The sequence below is a fragment of the Colobus angolensis genome, unplaced genomic scaffold, assembly GCF_000951035.1.
Source record: "Colobus angolensis palliatus isolate OR3802 unplaced genomic scaffold, Cang.pa_1.0 Scaffold306, whole genome shotgun sequence".
Classification (NCBI taxonomy): domain Eukaryota; kingdom Metazoa; phylum Chordata; class Mammalia; order Primates; family Cercopithecidae; genus Colobus; species Colobus angolensis.
In genome coordinates this window covers 420959-436939 of record NW_012116333.1, presented here as the reverse complement: position 1 = coordinate 436939, position 15981 = coordinate 420959, and the positions used below count along the sequence as shown (strand labels likewise).

The 15981-nt window shown below is 41.3% G+C and overlaps 1 protein-coding gene and 1 pseudogene across 3 annotated transcripts in view; both read left to right on the top strand.

Moving 5' to 3' along the window:
• The window catches only part of LOC105517731, a 731019-nt pseudogene that overhangs the window by 329196 nt on the left and 385842 nt on the right, over positions 1 to 15981 (top strand). The window lies entirely within an intron of this gene.
• The window catches only part of MARCH8 (membrane-associated ring finger (C3HC4) 8, E3 ubiquitin protein ligase), a 126125-nt gene continuing 122543 nt past the window's right edge, over positions 12400 to 15981 (top strand). For both annotated transcript variants that reach the window (XM_011950314.1, XM_011950312.1), the window contains exon 1: positions 12400 to 12763. The gene's annotated coding sequence lies outside the window, so the exon portion shown is untranslated. The remainder of the gene's footprint in view (positions 12764 to 15981) is intronic.

Here is a 15981-nt window from a genome sequence, read left to right as displayed (position 1 = left end):
AAAAAAAAAAGAAAAAAAAGAATGTGCTAAGTGTTTTTAGTGATCTATCCACTTTAAGTAATATCTGTTAGCCCTAAATCATACTACATTCTATTAAATTATAGCCTTTTCTGCCTTGTTTTTAGAATTGACTTAAAATCTGACACGAATAAAGTGAAAATATTACATTTTTGGAAATATTTACTGAAGATCTAATTAGTATGAGAGTATATCTTTTCTGTAATCCAAGATCACTAAACCTGTGATAGGCAAAGTTTCATTTTCTAAACAGAGAGATAAAACTGATTCCCCTTAAATTCCTTCATTTACCTAAAATTATGCCATCGTTTATTTTGCTTTTTAATTTCTTTTTATTGTGAAGCTCATGGGTTTTTGTTTTCCCGTTACTTTTCTTGTTTATTAATGTCATAGGAAAAATATACCTGGATCTTATCATCAGATTAAGACTGTCCCTATTAAGGCTACTAATCATATAATTAATATATTGAGAATTATTCTTCTTGAAGACATTTTTCACATAATCATTTGACTTTTGTCTTAATTTAGTATTCTTATAATTTATTTTGAAATACTTTCAACTTTATAGAAAAGTTATAAGTGTAGAAAAAGAACTTTCTTGGTTCCCAGCTATTAATATTTCACCATATTTGCACTCTCTGTCAACACATGTTTAGTAATTACCGTTAGCCTTTTTCTGAACCATTTGAGAGTAAGATACAGACATCATGCCCATCCATCTGTATGTATTTCTAGTATGTGTTTTCCCTGAACAAGGACACACTCTTACCTAACTCCTCCTTTCTTTCTCTTTCCCCCTTCCTTCCCTTTCCCTTCCCCCTTTTCCCTCCCCCATTTAGTCCCCTGGGGACTGGCTTTTGTTTATAATTTCTCATATCCTCCTCCACTCCTCAGGTTCCCTCTCTACCAGCCTCAGAGTACCCTTCTTTTGCAGACTTGGGGGTTGCGAGGTAGAGTGGGATCCCAGTTTTGGGGAGAAGAGGGTCTCCCTTAGGTGACATTGAGCTTTGACTTCTGTCTCCCTGGCTTTGGGAAGCCATGGGAATCAAAGTCACACTACTTGGTTTGTCACATGCACATAGGACACAGGATTTCAGTGCTCTGTGTACCATTTTGGATGCATGCTTTCACTTAGATTTTATCCCAGTGATTCTTGAGAGTTGTCCCAGTTCTTTGATTCTTTAAGCATATATACTTTTAAATTTTTTTATCCAGCATTTTCAGTTTGAGGAGTGGCTCAATTAACCTTTTCAGCCTTATTCCTAGAAATGGATGTTTTATTTTAATTGAATTTTTTCCAATTCATTCTCTTGAATTCTTTGTCAGTCATAATTTCTTCCTTTTGTACTGTTGACTTTTCTCAAATGTTTGAGAATTATGTACATAGCAAGGAAGTAAGAATATGACCGATTAGCATGGGTGGGGCCTAAGGATAAGAGTGGAAGTATTGCTTAACTTATATATACTTGGTAACTATGCTTTATTTGGTAATCTTTTGCAAATTTATTCATTCAGATGTTTATGGAGTGCTTCCCAGGTGCACGGGACTGTAATTAGTGTTTGGAATATAGTAGTAAATTAGACAGGTGGAGTTTACATTGCAATATAGGCAGGCTTTAAACAACTAAGTGTGTCATTATATAATTATAATTTTGATAAATATTATAAAGGGGAAGTATGTGGAGCTATGCAAGTATGCAACACAGGCACCCGACCTAGTACAGGACTCTTGAAGTTGAAACTTCTGAAAGAGTAATGAAAATTAGCTAGGAAAGTGGTAAGGGAGGTGATGGGGTAGAGGCCTGGGAGAAAAAAATATATATAGCTGGCCCTTCATATCTGTATTAGTCCGTTTTCATGCTGCTGATAAAGACATACCCAAGACTGGGCAATTTACAAAAGAAAGAGGTTTATTGGACTTACAGTTTCATGTGGTTGGGGAGGCCTCACAATCATGATGGAAGGTGAAAGCCACCTCTCATGTGGCAGCAGACAAGAGAATAAGAGTTTGTGCAGGGAAATGCCCATTTTTATTCATTTATCATCATTATTTTTGAGATGGAGTCTTACTCTGTCACCCAGGTTAGAGTGCGGCGGCACAATCTCAGCTCACTGCAACCTCCCCCTCCAAGATTCAAGTGATTCTCCTGCCTCAGCCCCTTGAGTAGCTGGGACTACAGGCATGCGCCACCATGCCTGGCTAACTTTTTTGTACTTTTAGTAGAGACCAGGTTTTGCCATGTTGGCCAGGCTGGTCTCAAACTCCTGACCTCAAATGATCTGCCCACCTTGGCCTCCCAAAGTGCTGGGATTATAGGCGTGAGCTACCATGCCTGGCCAAAGCTCCCATTTTTAAACCATCGGATCTTGTGAAACTTACTCACTATCATGAGAACAGCAAGGGAAAGACCCGCCCCCATGATTCAGTTATCTCCTACAGGGAATTATGGGAGCTACTAGATGAGATATCTCCAACAGGGAATTATGGGAGCTACTAGATGAGATATCTCCAACAACACATGGGAATTATGGGAACCACTAGATGAGATTTGGGTGGGGACACAGAGCCAAATCATATCAGTATCCATGGGTTCCATGTTCATGGATTCAACCAAGGATTGAAAATACTCAAAAAAATAGATAGTTGCATCTGTATTGAACATGTATAGAATTTTTTTCTTGTCATTATTCCCTAAACAACATAGTATAACAACTATTTACATAGCACTTATGCTGTATGAGGTATTATACGTAATCTAGAGAAGATTTAAATTATACAGGAGGATGTTTGTAGGTTATGTGCAAATACTATACCATTTTATATAAGAGACTTAAGCATCTGTGGATTTTGGTATCTGTAGGGGATCCTGGAGCCAATTGCTGACAGATATCAAGGGACAACTGTATATTCTGAAGGACTTTTTCCTAGTCAAACTTTATTCCCTTTATTTAGGAATGAGTGCCCTGCTAAGAGACTTCAGCCTATACTTCATTGATCAGAATCTGTTAAAAGGGTAGCCTTTCCATTATAGCAGTTTCAATCAAGGGAGACCAAGTTTGGAAAAAAAGATTGAGCTAATGATCTACAGTATCTGCTACAGAAGATGATTTGATTCCAAAAGAGTATTTAAGGTTTGTTGAGATGGAAGGAAAATGTAAAGAACAAAATCCTAATGAAGAGAATGTAGGAACACTAAATCAGCCCCAAAACTCATATCCAATTTGCCCAAGAAAGAAATGAAACATTTTATTAAATGCATAGAATAGAAAAGAAAAGAATAAGGTTGAGGTTTTAGTCTATATAGTATTTTAAAATTATAATCATATCTTTAGTATTTAATGATACTCAGTTCTACTTTACCACAACTAATATCAATAGAATTACTTATAAAACAAAGACCTTAAGGGGAGAAAAGGTTGATAAAGGATAGAATAAATACTAATAGACTTTAGTCTTTAATAAAAAGAAACAATTACAGATAGGATTAAAAAAATAAAATCTGGTACCTTGCTGCCTGTAAGAAACACCTGAAGTAGAAAGATACAGACAAATAGTAGGCTAATCTTTTACTGTTAGCTCATTTCTTTGTACTGGTAAATCATGTTTTATTATGTGAATATATTTCATTGTGATGTCAGCTGAGAGGACCTAGACACAACCATATCCTAGCAGCAATGAGCACAGGTAGTGCCCATATCTTACTTTCTAATACCATTCTCTAAAGAGGGCACACGGCTCCTTGGAGAGATGCCTGCTTGTGGAACTGGGGCAGGACATTTTTTTTTTTTTTTTTTTTTGAGATGGAGTCTCACTCTTGCTGCCCAGGCTGGAGTGCAATGGCGTGAACTCGTCTCACCACAACCTCCACCTCCTGGGTTGAAGCAATTCTCCTGCCTCAGCCTCCCGAGTAGCTGGGGTTTCAGGCATCTGCCACCATGCCTGGCTAGTTTTTTTGTATTTTTAGTACAGACAGGGTTTCAACATGTTGGCCAGGCTGGCCTTGAACTCCTGACCTAAGGTGATCTGCTCGCCTTGGCCTCCTAAAGTGTTGGAATTACAGGCATGAACCACCTTGCCTGGCCACAAATATGTCTTAAAGTGCCAAAAAGTAAAGAAGTACTGAAAAAAAACCCCAAGATAGCAAAAACTTACAAGAACGATGGGGTATGCCAAGGGGACACAGGAACCAAATGAAAGCATTCTCAATGGCTAAATCTAAAACAATTTGAGCAACAAAATACAGTAGTATTGGTTTTTAACTCAGTATAAAATAAATATCCACGATTCTATACTGGTATAAATAAATAGATTAATAAATAAGGGAGAAGGGCCATATTCTCCACGCAGAAGAATTCTGTAGATACTCCACTCTCAAGGAGGAGGAGGAGGAGAAATGCCTCAAGCCTTAGGTGTAGGCTATGCATAATGACTTTCTTCCAAGGAGTACAGTCTGGAAATGGGGAAGAAGAACTTTGTTTTATTTTTATTTATTTATTTATTTGATACGGAGTCTTGTTCTTTGCAAAGATAGTTGAGCTCCCATACATCTCACACCCACTCTCCCCGATGAACATCTTACGTTACTATGGTATACTTGTTACAATTAATGAACCAATAATGAGACATTATTTAAAGTCCATGCTTTCTTCAGATTCCCTCAGCTTTTCCTTTTCTGTTTCAGGACCCCATCCAGGGTACCACATGATATCTGTCAGCATGTCCCCGTACTCTTGGCTGTGACAGTTTCTCAGACTTTCCTTCTTTTTGATAACCTTGACAGTGTTGAGAAGTACTGGTCAGGTATTGTGTAGAATGTGCCTCAATGGACAGTGTCTAATGTTTTCCTCATGGTTACACTGGGGTTGTGGGTTTTGAGAGGAAGACTACTGAAGTGTCATTCTCACTAATGGTATCAAGTGAACACACTAGCAACATGATTTATGCCTGCTGATGTTGACCTTCACTACCTGGCTGAGGAGTTTGTCAGGTCTCTCCATTATAAAGTTACTCTTTTCCGGCCGGGCGCGGTGGCTCTGCCTGTAATCCCAGCACTTTGGGAGGCCGAGACGGGCAGATCACGAGGTCAGGAGATGGAGACCATCCTGACTAACATGGTGAAACCCTGTCTCTACTAAAAAATACAAAAAATTAGCCAGGCGTGGTGGCGGGCGCCTGTAGTCCCAGCTACTTGGGAGGCTGAGGCAGGAGAATTGCATGAACCTGGGAGGTGGAGCTTGCAGTGAGCCGAGATTGCACCACTGCACTCTATCCTGGGCGACAGAGCAAGGCTCCATCTCAAAAAAAAAAAATACATAAAATAAATAAAGTAGTACCTATTAAGTTGTTGAGAGCACCATCAAAGCTGTCATTACCAAAATATTTATACTGCTATATTCTTTGTTCCAGAAAGGATTGAATATGGAAATGTCCATGTTACCAAGAGAGAAAAACTATAATCTAAAACGAGAAAAGTCGTCAGAAAACCAAAATAAAGGAGGAAATGGAAATTAGAAAAAAAGTGAATACTGGAAAATGAATAAAATTGCAGTTGTCCTGAAATATTTCAACCAAATTCACATCAACCTTACCTTAAGAAAGAAAAGCAAACTAGCAAAATTAGAAATGAAAATAAAGCTCAATGCAGAGGAGTCTAAAAATTTATTGGAGAAAGTTAGCAAAATGAGTACAGCCCCAGAAAGATTTTCTTTGAACTTTTTCATTAAAATACAGTATTCAGTCATTTAATAGATATTGATTGAGCCTCTGGTAGGTGTCAGGCTCAATTAAGTACTGTGGATACAGTGTTGGAACTAAACATCTTTGCTTTCATCACACACTTACATTCTAGAGGAAATAAACAAAACAAATATGCCAGATGGTGTTAGGATTCTGCATTCATTTGTAGGGCTGCCGTAACAAAGTATCACAGACTGAGTGGCTTCAGGGACAAATTAATTTACTCACATTTTTGGAGGCTGTAACTCTAAGATCAAGGTGTCAGAAGAGCTGGTTTCTTCTGAAGCCTCCTTGCCTTCCAGATGACCGTCTTCTCCTTGTGTGCTCTCATTGTTTTTCCTCTGTGTGTGTCTGCGTCCTAATCTCCGGTTTTTTTGTTGTTGTTGTTGGTTGTTGTTTTTGAGATGGAGCCTTGCTCTGCCGCCCAGGCTGGAGGGCAAAGGTGCTATCTTGACTCACTGCAACCTCCGCCTCCCAGGTTCAACCGATTCTCCTGCTTCAGCCTCCTGAGTAGCTGGGATTACAGGTGCACTCCACCACGCCTGACTAATTTTTGTATTTTTGGTAGAGATGGGGTTTCATCATATTGGTTAGGCTGGTCTCGAACTCTTGACCTCGTGATCCATCTACCTCGGCCTCTTTAAAGTGCTGGGATTACAGGGATGAGCCACTGCACCCAACCTAATTGCCTCTTCTTCTGAAGACATCTGTCATATTGGATTAGGGCCCACTCTGATCTCCTTTTTTAATCTCCTCTTTAAGGACCCTATCTCAAAATGCAGTCACATTCTGAGATCTGAAAGTTAGGACTTCAACAAATGAATTTTGGGGGTGGAGGGACATAATTTATACCATATCAGATAATACATTATGCTGCGGTAACAAACGAATCCCAAAAGCTCAGTGATTTAACACAACAAAGTTTATTTTTCCACCATGGAAAACTCACTGAGCCAGGCAACTTCCCAGGACAGCTGACCTAGTCAATGATTCAGTGATTCAGGCTGTGTCCACTCTGTGACTTCGCCACTGCAACATGTGGTCTAGGTCACTGCAGCAGGCCATTGGTTATAGGGCCTGACCTAATTGCAAGGGTTATATGAAGGGGGCTGGTAGCAAATAGATACTTAATTTGCTATAAATATCTCTGCCAGAGATGGCAATAAGTGCTAATAACAAAAACCAAGCAGGGGAAGGTGACATTGATAGGAGTGCTGTTTCACAAAGAATGGTCAAAGGCAACCTGAGAAAGTCACATTTAAATAAGCCACAAAGGCAGTGAGGAAATGGAAGGAAATGTTCTACTCTTGAGGAAAGTAAGGAACAGCAAGGAAGCCAGGTGGCTAGAGCAAAGCAAGTAAGAGCACGATGAGAAGTAGGGGCTAGATCATGCAGGACTTTAGAGCCAAGCACTTTTGGATTTTATTCTGAATTGGGAAAATATTGGGGTTGACTTGCTCTGACTTAGGTTTTGAAAAGTCACTTTGGTGATTGTGTAGAAAAAAAAAAAAAGACTGTAAGGAGGCAAGGATGGAAGTCGAGGGAAATATACAGCAGTCACCCACGTGGGAGGTCCTAGGGCTGGGTTTGGCTGGGCTGTAGCACACTCCTGGATGATAGTTACATGTTCTTCTCCTTTCTCAAACCACCAGCACCTCTCTCCCTCTCCTCACACTCAGCTTTTATTTTATTAAACTATCAACAATCAGTAGAGAAATTCCACGTGCATCCGTCACAGAAACATCAGGGGTTCTAAGTCTTGCAGCTCACTGCTGAGGAAGAAGAGTTTAATCACATGTTTCAGCCAAGGAGATGGGGAGGTCAGTCTCAAATCCATCTCCCTGACTGACTAAAATTTAGGGTTTATATAGCAGGGAAGAAGTATAACCATGTGTTAGAAAACAGGAACTACGGAGGGGTAAGGAAATAAAAGTAAGGGTCTGGCATCTCATTGTCTGAATGTAGTGATCTGGTAAGTTTCAGTTCTTTGATACTTTTTGAGAGGCCAGGGGTCCTTCCCGAGAAAGGACCTCAGATAAAACAAATGTAAGTTTTGAGCTTTAAGAAAAGAAGGGTCACTTTCTACGTTTGGCCAAAAGAACTGTCTATGGGACTACTGGGTCAGTTTCATGTTCAACAACAAATCTACCAAGCTATCTGTATCTGTGGCCAGCCATTCCCCTTCTCTTGTTTTTTCCTTATCTTAGGATGACTCCTCCAATCTACTCAAGATTTTCCTTCCTACAGTTGTCACTCTCTTGTACATCCAGTTACTACAGCATTTGTATTAGCATATAAATATTTAAACAGAAAATCTTAATCCCACATCTCTTACCTGCTATGATCCTATTTCCCTGCTCTCCTTTACAGCAAGAGAACAATGATTGTATTTACTTGTCGGCACCATTTATTATCTCAAGAATCCGGCTTTTAACCCTACTACTTTATCTTAATTGCTTCGTTCCCAAGGTCTCAGTGATCTCTACATTGCCAGTTCAGAGGTCAATCCTCATCTGACTCAGCCTCTCAGTGCAAATGACACCTTTAGGCACTTCTCTCTTGAAACATTTTCTTCACTTGATCAGGACTCCTCTGTTCCAGTTCTCCTCTTACCTCTGATAGCTTCTTCTAATTTTCCTTCTTATCTCTACAGTGCCACATGTCTAGCCTTTCAGTCTATTTTGCTGCAATTATGCAATTCGGACCTGTGAAAGTCCTAGATCAGTAATTTTCAATGATTTTCAAACTGTAGGCCACAATTATTACGGGGTTAAAAAAAATCAGTAGAGTTGGGAGTGAAAAATTTAAACAGAAGAAATCATGCATCACACGTAGGAATGGTAAATTTGTTTCTGGAAACTTTTAAGTTATATACATGTATTCGGTTAATATATAAAATGTATTTTGTATTTTGAGTTGAGGTCAAAGATACGAAAATTACTGCTCTGTGTGATCGCATCCAATCATGTGGCTTTTTGAATACCACTGCCTAATCTTCAATTTATATCTCTATATCTCTCCTCTGAATTGCAGTCTGGTGAACTGGAGTCTGGTGAAACTGTATCTTTATAAAGGTTATTAATAAAAAGGAAAAAGTCTTATATCAAGGCAAAAAAAAAAAAAAGGCATTTAGATTTGGGACCAGGAAACGTGAATTCAAGGTTGGCTCTACCACATACATAGCTTTTCAACACTTTAGTAGGTTATTGCTAGTTTCTTTCTTTGTTTGCAAGCTCCCCATTAGTCCTTACATTCATCTATTCTAGTGGGAACACTAATATATCTGCTGTATTAGATTGGGTGCCATTATACAGCCATGCACTGTATATTTATAATCTATTTTGTCATACATAACACATTTTATTTTTTGCAATGAAACTCTTTAAAGAACTAGAACACGGCTGGGCGCAGTGGCTTACACTTGTAATCCCAGCGGGAGGTGAAGCTGGCTGGACATCCTGGGTCGAGTAGGGACTTGGAGAACTTTTCTGTGTCTAGCTAAAGGATTGTAAATGCACCAATCAGCACTTTGTAAAAGGGACCATTCAGCACTCTGTAAAATGGGCCAATCAGCACTCTGTAAAATGGACCAATCAGCAGGATGTAGGTGGGGATACATAAGAGAATAAAAGCTGGCCACCCCAGCCAGCAGAAGCAACCTGCTCGTGTTCCCCTTCCACGGTGTGGAAGCTTTGTTGTTTTGCTCTTCACAATAAATTTTGCTGCTGCTCACTCTTTGGGTCCATGCTACCTTTAAGAGCTGTAACACTCACTGCGAAGATCCGCGGCTTCATTCTTGAAGTCAGCGAGACCAAGAACCCACTGGAAGGAACCAACTCTGGGCACACCAGCACTTTGGGAGGCCAAGGTGGGCAGATCACCAGCGGTCAGGAGTTCGAGACCAGCCTGGCCAACATGGTGAAACCCTGTCTCTACTAAAAATACCAAAAATTAGCTGGGTGTGGTGGTGGCCACCTGTAATCCCAGTTATTCAGGAGGCTGAGACAGGAGAATTGCTTGAACCTGGTAGGTGGATGTTGCAGTGAGCTGAGGTCGCATCATTGCACTCTAGCCTGGGCAACAAGAGCAAAACTCATCTCAAAACAAAAACAAAAACACCACACACACACACAAACTAGAACAGGGTTGAATGGGTTCATGTATTTAACCATTTGGTGGGGAGTCAGTGTGACTGGCTCTGGAGATAACACTGGTCATTTGGCTGAAGCCTGAATTCTTATCTCTTCATGTCCCACAAACTCTAGGAGAGGGTAGGTAATTTCCCTATGTGGGTTAAGGCTAAGGAAAGGCAGTGTATTAGGAGTCCCCATTAACACAAGCAGGGAGGATTTGGAATTAAGCTGTTGCCACAAGGCCAGGATGCCTCTTGGAGTGAGCACCTAGTGCCCTGTGAGCAATTCCCTTACTGGCTGCCTTACATTCTGAGTGTAACAGTTTTATCCCAATTGTGCTTTGTTTCCTTGCTGGCAATCCCTTCCTTTTTTTGGAGATGGAGTCTCACTCTGTCACCCAGGCTGGAGTGCAGTGGCATCATCTTGGCTCACTGCAGCATCTGCCTCTGAGGTTCAAGCATTTCTCCTGTCTCAGCCTCCTGAGTAGCTGGGATTACAGATGCCTGCCACCATGCCTGGCTAATTTTTGTATTTTTAGTAAGGAGGAGGTTTCATATTGGCCAGGCCATGTTGGCCAGGCTGGTCTTGAACTCCTGAGCTCAGGTGATCTGCCTGCCTCAGCCTCCCAAAGTGCTAGGATTACAGATGTGAGCCCCCACACCTGGCGGGCAATCCCTTCTTGAACTGCACTCCAGGTGGCAAGAATCTGGACCCAGGACCTGGACGTGTTCAAGTTGTCAGCTCCCTTTCCCTCAGGACTTTGACCTCCTATACTAATACCCGTTGCCAAAGACCATATATGGTTAATATTTACCCAGCACTGTATGTGTTGGGCACTTAAAAGTGTTATACAGGCATTACCTCATTTTGTCTCATAACCACTCTATTCAGTAGATGTTTTTTAGATAGCTGAAGAGAGGCTTGGAAAGGTTAAGAAAATTGCCTAGACAGTAATGGCTGAGCCAGGACTCACCCTATCTTTGCCTCCATAAGTACTGCTTATCAACCCTGCTTAGCTCACAGATCCCTGTTAAACTACGGAAGGTTCTGCCGCTTCCTGCAGAAGGATGATAGGATTCCATATCCATAGATCAGTCAATCAATTCTTTTGCTCACCAAGCCTGGTCTAGGCATAAGCTATACCAATGGAAGATATTGGTACTGCCTTCATGGAATACCTGCTGCCAGAAGCAGTAGAGTCAACCAGATTGTGGCAACAGGCCTTGATAACCTATTTTCCATAGTAAACGACAAATGGAGAAAATTCATCATTTTCTGTTCTTTGTAATACTGTTATTCTAAGTGTGTTATAGAAATGAAGATGTTTTGACCTTGCTGATCTAAAGGATATTTTGAGCACACTGTTTTGAACCTGACAATCTGCTCTTTACTTAGCCAACAATGCAAAGTGGTCACAATTGTAGGGAGGAATTGATTAGCTATATAGATCACTCCTGGACAACAGAACAACTGTGCAATATTTGAGAAGATTTGCTTATTCACTCATTAATTTACTAAGAAATACAAATTAGCCATATTTTATGCATTATTATGGGACAAATAAAATTAGCAGTGGTTGAAACTATTTCTGGGAAGTTTGATCTAGGAAACTTGGATTTGGTAGACAATGATGAAAGTGACAGAGGAATAATAAAGTTTTATGTGGACAAAAGATGAATGCAGAATCAAATATTTAGACGTGTATGTACACAAAGATGATTCCTGATAAAAATTAAAATACAATTTAAAAGTAGGAAGTCGTATAAACCTCTTTCACATGCTTTCTCCGGCTGAGAGGGCTACGCTGTGGGCATTTATCTTTCAGTCCAGATTAGAGAGCGAAAGCAAACAAAAATCTGTCAAGGCAAAAACCGTTACCACTTATTCCTTCGCTTTCCCTCCCGTTTGATAGCCTCAGGTAAGAAAGTATTTTCCACTTTCTTCTCCAAGTACAACGTCCTTTTGCCAGACAAAATTTCCTTTTCCTTCCAAAACACTAGTATTAATAACATATGTAGTCAGGTCCACGACACACTAAACAACAAAGGCAGAGCTGGAGAAGTCTTCGGTTCCAAGCCTGCTGGGTCCTCGCCTGGGCACAGCGAAGGGGTGGAAGCACAGAGGCGTCGCGCAGCCGCACCCGCAGCAGCCGGCCCCCAGCGCGCTGTGGCCGCCGGGGCAACGCCTCCACCCAACCCGGCCGGACACGTGACGCACGCGTCACGTGACCTGCCAGTCGGCGTCCTCACGCGGAGGGGCGTAGGGTGTAAACAGGCAACGCGCTGGCGGAGGTTCGGCCCTGCTGCGTCCCCGTCTCGGGCATGCTCGAGGAGGGCCGGGGCCGTTGCGCCGCCAGCTCAGAGCCCACCTGAGGTAACTCTTGCGGCTTCTAGGCTCGGCTCCTCCACGCCGCTCGCAGCCGTCCCTGCTGGTCGGCAATAAGGGCGGCCGAGCCCCCGGCCCGGGCAGGGGGTGTGGCTGCCGGCCGCGCGGTCCGCGACAGGTGGGCTGCCAGGGCCCCGGCCCTGCGCTGCCCCTGGGCTGGGGGCCCGGCGTGGAGCCCGCGGAGAGGCAGCGCGACTTGGGGCCGTGGGTCCTTCTGCCCTGGTGCTGGCGTCTGCCCCTGGGGCCGGGCCGAGTCGAACCAGGAACCGCAGAAGCAGTCTGTGCCAAGGGCCCTAGGCCGGCCGCCCTGGGTGCCAGGTCTTTTCTCTGACGGGCTGTGAGACCTTGAGCCCGTCAGCCGTCGTCCTTGGCCTGAGTTTGCGCATCTGTAAAATGGAAGCTCGGACTAGTAATCCGTGAGGACCTTCCACGTCTGACGTGTGATCTCGAGAGACCTGCGTGCATCCGGGGTGCCAGAAGGAAAGCATAGGTATCCTTTAGTTGCTAACTTTTCGTTGATCTTTAAATCTGTTTTCATCTTAAATGATTCGTATTCCCGTTCACCTGGCTGAAGTTTTTAATAGAAAACTTATTGGGTGGGGGTTATAATGGTTTCTGTTACCGTTTTCATGTTTCTTTAATGCAACAAAACCTTTTTTTTCCTTAAAATCTATTTGGAAGCCCAGATTGTAAAAATAAATGGAACCCTTTTCTGCCTCATTATCACTATTCTCACGACCCACCCCCACGCTAACTACCCTTAAGGACCCAGGGAAGTCATAGGTTGGGGAGCTCCGTATGGAGTTGAGGAAATGTTTTGTGTATTTTTTAATTTGATAGGATCTGGAAAATGAATTCTTTGCATATGTGTTTTCTATTTCTCCTTATTTTGTTCGATTGCATGCTATATAATTACAGAGACAATTAGCATAACTCTCACATACCATACTTTGGGGCCTTTTTTGGCCCCGAAATTTCTGATAAAGACGTTTCTCGAATCGTTCCATCTTTCCTTGCATCCCAGTCCCTGGGGAAGTAAGTGTATGTTTGTAATAGTGAGACTTCATGCCTCATTGCTGATTTAGTTGCTCAGATACAGAATGGGAATGGAAGACTTTTGAGACCAACCGGATAGGTTAGGACATATCAGAAAAACATGAAAACTCTAAAAAATACGAAAACTGAAGGAGTATATGAACTCAAGTCGTTGAGAGTCATGGAATAATGTGAACATGCCTTCGTGTGAAATCTTGAGACCCTGGAGCAAGAGAATTTTGGATTTTGAGAAAGCTGAGTTTAAGAGAAAAAGATGTCCTGTTTCATATGGTGAGTGAACATGGTATGAGGTGGTAGTGTGTAGACAACATTTTCAGGATTTTTTTTTTTTTTTTTAAAGAGGAACACATAGTTTCCTAATGGATTTTGGAGACTATGGTTTTAAGAGAGGTACTGAAACTTGAAGTTTAATGTTAAAAGAGGGAAACGATACCCTTTTACAGCTTGTCTGCTTGGTGCTTCTGTGAGTTGAGCAAGAATTGGAAGTGGAATGGACTATAAGTGGTACCCAAGGTGACCTAGTGGAAAGGTTTTCTCTTTTCAAAGCCAACTTCCCTGATCTTTGGCTTAAGCTTAAGCAAGTCATTTCCTTTCTTTGGTTCTCAGTTTCTGCTGCAAAATGAGGAAATTGGATTGATTACTATTCTACCTTTTGGCTCCAGCTAGGTTTGCCAGATAAAACACAGGATGCCTAGTTGATACGAATTTCAGATAAAGTGAATACATTTTTACTATAAATACTACATGGGGGCATACTTCTACTAAAAAAATGATTCGTTGTTTGTCTGAAATTAAAGTTTAACTGGGCTTGCTGTATTTATATTTGCTAAATCTGGCAGCCTTAGCTCCAACATTTTTGTTTCCTTTAAATTAGTGCCAGCTCAAAGCAGAGCTGGAAATGAATTGATTTGAGCAGCCAGGAAACGCTAATTGTTGTCAGTAGTAGCGTCTGGTTCTTGAGGAATGTCGTTGATTCACTTGTGGTTTGTTTCTTTTTCCCTTACGTAGCAGTTCCATTTCTACCATAATCACATAATGTTTAGGTTTATACTTTTGGTGGTAAGTAGTTTAAAATATCTGAAAGCAAGTTAAAAATATTGCTGAAATTTCTAAAAGTGGCTTCATTTTTTTGAGCCTTGAAATGGTATGTGGTTCCTCCCCCCGTAAAAGATGCTTTACAACCCTACCTGTTCCCCAGGTTTGTGGTTGATTACAAGACATTTTCTAAAGCCTTGGACTGTTCTGATGCCAAGTAATCAGGAAGTTCTTCTTATGCCTTCTAATTTTGTCCCCTGTGAATATGGAAAATTATCAGTATATACAGTATACACATTTTGTATTTTAGCTGACGGTTGTCAGCTTTGTCTTTGCTGTATTGAAGGATTTTCAATTTTGAAATTCTTTTTCAAGAAGTGTAATTTTAAACTTTTCATTTTTTTTTAAATAACTAGACCAGATCCAATTTCTTAACTCATTTGGAAATGCCTGAATTTTCTAATTCCTTTATTCAATCAATAGTCAATAAAAAATTTACTTTTGGAGAGTCAGTTTGATGATGGTGACCAGTGTTCTAGTTCTCCAGGTGCTTATTTCTGATAGAGGAGTTAAAACGTGTAATCTGAGGATAATATGATGAAGGCTTTGAAGAGGTACAAGTGCTATGGAAATTGAGAGGAAGGATGGGTGCTCTTCAGATTGATATATTGAAGAGAAAAACTCTGGAAGAGGTAGAAGTGGATTCAGGACCTGGAGGTAAAGGTGGGATCAGGAAGACAGAGGTGGGCACAACGGTGGAAAGAAGCGGATAAGAGCAGGGAATCTGTCTTCTCAGTTCTACAAAACACACGCTTTGTTGGATTTAAAATACTTTACAATATTGTGTATGTGTGGTTTTTGGTTCACTGTGATGTTCTCATCTGCTTTATATTTGCTTTGAACTGCTTTGGTGTCTTTCTATATTAAAAAGACCTTCAGTTGCCAGTGAAGCTCTTTGAAAAAGTGTTTATTAAATGTGTCACGCGTATAAAAGTATGTATTGAAAAAATAGAACATTACCAATAGCGTTGAAACCTCCTGTGTACTTCTTCCTTCCTCTCAAAAGTAACCAGCATGCTGAATTCTGTGTCTATCATTTCTTTGCTTTCGTTCTTTTTTTTTTTTGAGACAGAGTTTTGCTCTGTCACTCAGGCTGGATGGAGTGCAGTGACGCCCTCTTGGCTCATTGCAACTCTGCCTCTTGGGTTGAAGCGATTCTCCTGCCTCAGCCTCCTGAGTAGCTGGGACTATGGACGCGTGCCACCATGCCCTACTAATTTTTGTATTTTTGTAGAGACAGGCTTTCACCATGTTGGCCAGACTGGTCTCAAACTCCTGACCTCAAGTGATCTGCCTGCCTCAGCCTCCCAAAGTGCTGGGATTGCAGGTGTGAGCCACTGCACCTGCACTGCTTTCTTGATAATGTTATTTTACTTTATACATGTATATCTCCCCAAAATACTGTTTGCTTATGCATATTTTTAAACTTTATATAAATGGCATCATGCTATGTGGATTTTTTTTCCTGCAACTTTTCTTGTTTTTTGAAACGGAGTCTCGCTCTGTTGCCCAGGCTGGAGTGCAGTGGCCGGATCTCAGCTCACTGCAAGCTCCGCC